Below are 7,281 nucleotides of genomic sequence, written 5' to 3'. Positions count from 1 at the left end.
ACCTTCTTAGAGGCCTATAGATAACCCTCACTAATATTTACCTGCCTTGTTGTTTCTTCACTCTAGCCAGTATGATTCCACATCTGAATTTTATGAGCCAATATCCTTTCTCACTTGTGCATAGATTTCATTGTTTACTCATCTCACCTCCTTTTCCTTTTTTGCCTGTACTTTCTAACCATTGAGTACCCTTGGATTTTCAGTTCCCATCCTTGGTCACCCTGCAGCCATGCTTCTGAAATCACAATTGTATCAGACCTGTTTATAACTATTTGCACCATTGAATTAATTTACTTTATTGCGATGCTGTGTGCTTTGGATTGACAGTAACTATAGATTTGTCTGTGATGGCTCTTCACAGCACCGAAAAGGGTAAAAGATATTGAAATGGAATAGACAGAAATGTTTTCATAGAGAAAAATGTGAAAAAAAGTGTTTCCTATGACAGGAGGGTCAGTAACCAGAGGACACAGGCTTAAGATAATTTGCAAAAGAACTAGAGGGGCAATGAGAAGAATTTTGTTTTGCACAGTGAGTTTTTGTGATCTAGAATGCACTGCCTGAAGGATGGCAGAAGTGTTTTCAAGCAAAACTTTCAAAAGGGAATTTGTTAATGTTCAAAGGAAAAGGTTTTACACGGCTCTGTGGGGGTGAGGGGGTAAATTAATAAGGGAGTGGGATTAATTGAATTCTCTCTTTCTCAAAAAGTTGGCTCAGGCACAATGTGCTGAATAGCCTCTTTCTTTGCTATAGCATTCTATGAATCTACCACAGGAGTGTTTTCATTCTATTCCTGGGTGGTAGGGATGCCAAGATCTTTCACCCCATCCCTTCACTAACAATCTCAATCCCATCCTATGCTTTTCACTCTGAGAACTGGAGGTAGCAAAGAGTCAACCCTGGGTGCCTTTGGCAACTTTACTCAAACAGCCTGATGATATTGGCCAACAGCAGAACTTAATGTTTGCTTTTTTTCGCTTTGAGTGGCTGAATCTCATTCCATCAATGTTGTCTTTCTTCTGTTTCCAACCCTCAGATTGTTCCTAAAATCTGCATCTGTCTGATTGAATATGCCCATCAAGAAGGAGCATCCTCACTGACCAGTGAGAATGTCAGCCTGCAGATCTCCAACAATTCCAACACATCATCCATGGAGAACTTGATAGCTTTAATCCAAGAATTGGAAAGTATAATGGAGGTAGAGTAGCTGAGGCACTGGTCCCAGGCAATGGGCACTTCGAATACCTACAAATGTCAACTTGTCGTGAAAATTTCCTCTTTATCACACCTGAGCATGTAGCTACAAAGTATTCTGACCCAGTTCCTACAATGTTTAGCCAGAAAGATCTTCTAGAACTTGTCACTGTCCCTTAATCTTTGTGCATTTGAGTTCTGGGCAAATCTTCAGTATAATCTTTTAGGCATTCAGAGGAATGTTTATTGCATCTTGCTTTTTTCTAGTTACTAGTCAAGGTATTTGAACTGTTTGCAACCATTCAAAAAGCTGGATCAGAATTTGCTTCCATCTCAGCTGGTTCTTGCTAGTAAAGAAAAATAACAGAAGATTAAACATCAAACCCACCTTTAATTCACTATAGTACTGATTCAGTTAAAGTCTGGAAGCAGCAGATATTGGTCATCACGAAGAACACCACACTCAGCTGCATAGTGTGTTGCTCATTCAGAAAACTGGAAATCAAGATTCAAACAACCTGCATTTCTGTTGCTTCCCCTCGCGACTTCAGGGTGTTTCAAAGTGCTTTTCAGCAAAAAAGTACTTTTTTATAATTGATGTACAGAAGCATACTGTGGGGCCATAGATTTAGATTGTTTGGCATAGGGCAATTTTTTGTTTTGCTTACCAGCATACCACGAAGCTTTGTTTTTGAAAATAGGGAAAAGTATTTCTGAATTGTGGTTTTTATTATCTATTTTTGGAAATTTAAATGTCTTTTCTTTTGTCCCTTCCATTCAAAAGATGCTGCAGTCAATTTTAGTCCACTGTCCTGCTCTACTATCAGTTTGTAAATCCTTTCCCATCAGTCTCAGGATGTTAGCCTCACTAGCAAGGCCAGCATTTGTTGCTCATCCCTGTTTGTCATTGAGAAGTTTGAGGGAAGCCACTGATTTGAACAAGTGCAGCCTATCAGATGTTGATATACTGTTAAGGAGTTGCAGTCTGTTGATGTAGTGACAGTGAAAGAACAGTGATACAGTTCCACATCAGCGTGTGACTTTGGAGCAATGTTGCCCTGTGTTTTGTCTTTTGTAAATAGGGATGGTCCTGGGTATGGAGGTGCTACTTTTTTTTTAAAAGAAGTTCTGCAAAATAATTTGCTGCGTGGGTTTTTTTCAACAAAAGAGAACCTACCTGTAATTCTTTAAAAAGGTGAGCCCATTTTCAAAACAATGGCAGAGGAATTCCCAAAGGCCCAGTTGAATCTTCCTGATTGGAGACTGGGGAGCAAAGGTTAAAGTGAGCTCTGATCTCACACAGAAGCAGTCAGACTATTTCTCTGATACCAGAGTCATACTGAGGCAAAACAAACAAATCAATTTGTTTGTTTATTTCAAATTTGGAGAGGAAAAATATTTGCTATGTTTCTATAAATACTGAAAATTAGGACCAATCACAGAGCACTTTTTTTTTATATTTCTGGTTAACTTAAATTGAAATTATACAACAGCTGGAGTTGCCCATGGTTCTACAGCAGCAAGAGTGTTGGAGTTTAATGGGTTCATCAACAATACCTCCCCTCAAAAGATTGTCCTGGAGTCTCCAGAGTTTATTGGAGATGATTGTTGGGGATTATCCTGTTTATGGTTCAAGGGAGAGAGCTGCAAGCAAGCTAGTAATAGAGTTTCCTTTAGCGATAGAGTTTCCTCCCTGTACTTCATACATTGTAAGGTAAGTTATTTTAATGTCACTCAGCCCAATATCTGGGAGCAAGTAATCTCACTCTCAGTTCCCGCATGGACTCTATCCAGTCCATTGCCTCGTAACGTCATGAACTGTAAAACAGACATTGGCACATTTAAAGTTAGGGACTTAAAAAGGGGTTAGGCTGCAAATTCTGGAATTTAAACATAGCAGAATATTCTAGAATTACTTGGAAGATCCAGTAGTACCTTTTCTTTAAAAAAAGCAAGTCATCTTTGGGTGATGTTGTCCCTCTGTAGCTATGCGATTAACTCCTGGTCTGTGCAACCCACTCCATTCAGAGGCTGTAGTGAGAGAGGGTTTAGGCTGCAAACCTTGAAAATTGCCCCTTCAAATATTAATTTCCAAAGTTCGAGTATCTTTCCAAGAAGTACATGCAGACTCAGTTGGCTGAATAAAGTTAAATGCTGCCCTATTCTATGTTAAATTCTTTTATCTGCTGTAAACAGAAAGCATATGGGAGTGGCTTTAAGGCTTTTCACTAACCTGTCACAAAAATACATGAAACCTCTTAAAACTGATAGTCATTAACTTCAAGGCACAAACCAGCATGTTAGAGCATTTGGGAAATGTCAGACAACTCTGCCAGCTTGTTACTTTTCTTTTGTATGATATTTTTCTTGCTGCTGCCTCTTCAAGAAACTTTCAACCCCTTTACGGGTCATTGATTTTTATACTTTGAAACAAAAGTTAAAGCAGAAAACCTGACGATCCATCTGATCAATGGGGGCTTCTCTGATGCTGGTCATTGATGGTTTGAATTCAGGCGTTGTAACCACACTCCTGGGTTTTCAGAGAGCAATGGTTACAGAGAGTCAATATTCCGCTGGTAGGATGGAGTTAGAAAATGTTTACAAAAAATGATTTAAGGGCTTCCTTTTAAGCTGTGAATTAAGAACAACGTGCATTCATCTGATCACACTGGGCGATGATGTGAAAGTAGTCTAGAAAATCTTAATTTCTAGGTGTTAATCTGTACAAAAATCGCATTTTAAGATCCCTTTCATTTCATAGGTTGTTGATTGTTTCACGATGACCTCTTTGATCCCGCCCAGTTTTATTTCCAGTGATCCAGCTGACCTTATTTCCCTTCCCGTTGATCGGGGTTGGGCGGGGGGGGCGGGGGGGGGGGGGTGGGGGGGCGGGGGGTGGTAGCGGGAACCGGGGCTGGCGTGTGTTTGGTGGTCGCATATCATTCCTGCTGGCCAGGCAGAATGGTGTACTCCTGGTCTCAGCCCAAGGCAGCAGCAATCTTCAATGCAGAGGTCACTGAGAAAAAGCCATTTGATTTCATTTGAGCTTGTTGCTCTTTGGTGAGGGCAGAATCTGACCCCAGCTAAAACTGGGGAACTGTCAGATGTTACTGATTCAGTGATCGTGTCACTCATGAAATCAACCTGATGAGGATTCCCAAATCAATTTTGGAATAAGTACTTATTGATAGAGACAGGAATTGCTCTACATTAGTCATGGGATCATTAGATCCCAAAACAAGCTAACTTGTTCTACCAGATGTTGGTAGCAGATACACAATCACTCCATTTCCCAATGAAATATCTTGAGGAGAAGTTTATTATGCGGCAAAGTGATTAGGCTTCGATGAATTGCTAAGCTGAATTCTCTAGGTATCCAAAGTACCACTAGTGTTGTGGTACTCCCTCCAGGATCAGAACGGTTCTCATTTTGGTGCTAAATTAATCTGCATTCAATGCACATTTGACACTCGTTGTAATCCAGGTGTCAGGGTCTTCCGAGGGAAACCAAGTGTATGAGGTGTTTTCAGGTCACCTGCTGACTGAATTTGATCTGAAGAGGTTGGATGGGGGAGCAGAATGAAAAAGGTGCACATTCTGGGGTCAATTGTTATATGGCTGACCCACAGAACTCCTTTGGGAGATAATATCTGCAATTAGATGCCCCCCAACCATTAAAACCCCTTCAATCTGCACTTTGAAAAAAGAACCCTTTTTCCCAGCTCAGCAGAGCCTGAACAGTATTACTGGGGTTATAAGGGTGAAGTGTATATATCCTTCTAAAACTGTATCTTTATATTTTATAATTTTGCTGTTTAAAATTTTCTTAAAGTTTATTAAAATAGAGACAAATTGCAACTCCTGTGTTTTCTTGGATTCAGTTCATTCTCAGTAACACTTGCATCATTTAAGGTAATATTTGTACTTTGAACCCTTATTTACAGAATCTGTGAACCATGCTGAGTTGTCCCTAAGTGTGGCCAGTCCTCTGGCAGTGTCGCCTGCTCTGGGAGTGTATGCACTAGGTTTCCCTCTCTTCAGTTAGCTGCAGACCCTTCATGACACATTTTCAAGATGCTCCAACATTGTTGTGATTTGTAGTTGCTGTTGCAACTTGAAAAAATGAAAGTCAGTTCCTGAACAGGCAGGTCCCAAAACAAGTAGCAGGCAAACAACCTGAACAGTCTCCTTCTTTGCAGTGAGCATTCTTTATCAGAGGTAGAGAGTTTTAGGAAGACAATTCCAAAGATTTTGGTGCTGGCATCCTCCAGACTAGGTCTCCAAACCAATGAGGTTTATTAACAACTTTGTGAAATGGCCCATAGCAAGCCCTTTCATTTTGTCAGGCTACTAGACTTTCAAACAGATTGACCAGCAGCTGACTCCACCACAAGCTCATGGGGGGAATAACTTGCTTCTGTGCAGTACCCTTCTGAGATATCACATTTACAAAGGTGTTGGAGATCATGACATCCACTAATCTCCAGAACACAATACAACTATGACAAGCAGCAAAGAGATATTAAGAACGACAGTTTTTCTTCCTCCCCTTTCCAATATTTCAGTTTATTTGTAGTGAAAATGTTGAAGGTAGGAAAGACTGTTTGGCCATCAGGGCATGATATTCTCATTGGGCTCTGACTGCTGACATTGTTCAAATGCAAGCCTATATTGGTGCTGGCTTTATCCTAGACCCAGCCATTCTGCTATTTGTATTGTGTTAGCATTTGATCTCTTACAGACACAACTAATTCCCAGTCCTCAAACATTAACTCTCCCATTACCTCACCATCCAATAACTAACACAAGTCACAAGTCAGAGACAGTGAAGCTCAGCGAGGAGAGAAGTAATTTCTTTATTAACGATTTCCTCTCTTCTAAATTTATACAAAACCAAAGAAGGCATTTTACAAGCGGAAATACTTGTTAATAAAACAGTTTGCCAATGCTCAGTAATTTTCCACAAGATGGGGATTGACTGTATTGCCCAGATCAGAGGTTCCTACTATCACAGTGCAGGCATTATCACTGTTCACGTAAAATATACTCCATCAGCAGAATGTAATTAAACAGTCTCAAATGATTCAGTGGCATAGAAATATACAGTCAAAAGTTAATTCAAAGTGATATTAAATTAGCAGGTTTACTGAAACAGAGTACAATTCTAACAGTGAGGGTGGAATGTATCTCAGGAAATAGCACTACACTCTGTATAATCACTATTTTAGGACTTATTGCATAAAAGCAACTTGTGTTAATGTAGTGTACTTAACAGCGAACTATGCCATGGTGCTTTAGAAATATTACAATGTAAAATATACATTCAAGCTATGTCAGGTGATATGAGAATAGCTAGCCAAAAGCTTGGTCAAACAGTAATGATTTCTAAGAAATGTTTTGAATCACAACCCAGGGGTAAAAAAGTGATAAGGTTTAGCAAGGGAATTCTGGGGCTTGGGGCCCAGGTAGCTGAAAGCATAGCCAACAATTGTGAAGTGATTAAAATCAGGGACAATAAAGAGGTCAGTATTAGAGGAGCTCAGATCTCAAGAGTTGAAAGGAGGAGATGACATAGAAAGTGGGAGAAAAGGCCATGGATGAGATTCTTTAAAAGCAAGACAATGTAGGTCAGTAAGCAGGAGATGAATTTTCACCTTTACTGTCTCAGAAGAAAAATGCAATATTCTGATCACATTGGCTCCTCAGTTGTGCAATCACACTGCTGACAACAGAAAGCAACTGCATTGGAAGTTGTCAGTTGAAGTATGAGTCAAGGAAGTACTGAAACAATGTAGCATCCACCATTTTCTCCACTCTCCCCTCCACTGCTGTGAATGACCTAGCTACCCAACATCCTCTCCACCTGGCCTGCTGTGCCTGGGAAGTACACTAGCAAAATTTAATTGGGTACTGATGTTATCTCAGGCCCTGAGGAATCCTCCTCCTTCTATGTTTATCAAAACACTGAACAACCAATCCCTCATCATAAACAACAAGGTGCAGGGCTGGATGAACACAGCAGGCCAAGCAGCATCATAGGAGCAGAGAGGCTGACGTTTCGGGCCTAGACCCTTCATCAGAAAAGGG

At 40.3% G+C, this 7,281-nt stretch overlaps 1 long non-coding RNA gene across 1 annotated transcript; it reads right to left on the bottom strand.

Annotated features, from left to right (window-relative positions):
* Window positions 1–1,359: 1,359 nt before the first annotated feature.
* Window positions 1,360–5,043, bottom strand: LOC125485252. Its single transcript, XR_007263989.1, has 3 exons — window positions 3,130–5,043; window positions 2,372–2,457; window positions 1,360–1,541 (listed from the first exon to the last, which is right to left on the bottom strand). It is a non-coding gene; the product is annotated as an uncharacterized LOC125485252 (long non-coding RNA).
* Between the last annotated feature and the right edge of the window lie 2,238 nt (window positions 5,044–7,281).

This window comes from Rhincodon typus, chromosome 17 (assembly GCF_021869965.1).
Source record: "Rhincodon typus isolate 14 chromosome 17, sRhiTyp1.1, whole genome shotgun sequence".
In the NCBI taxonomy this organism is placed as follows: Eukaryota; Metazoa; Chordata; class Chondrichthyes; order Orectolobiformes; family Rhincodontidae; genus Rhincodon; species Rhincodon typus.
This window is presented reverse-complemented; position numbering and strand designations above follow the sequence as displayed.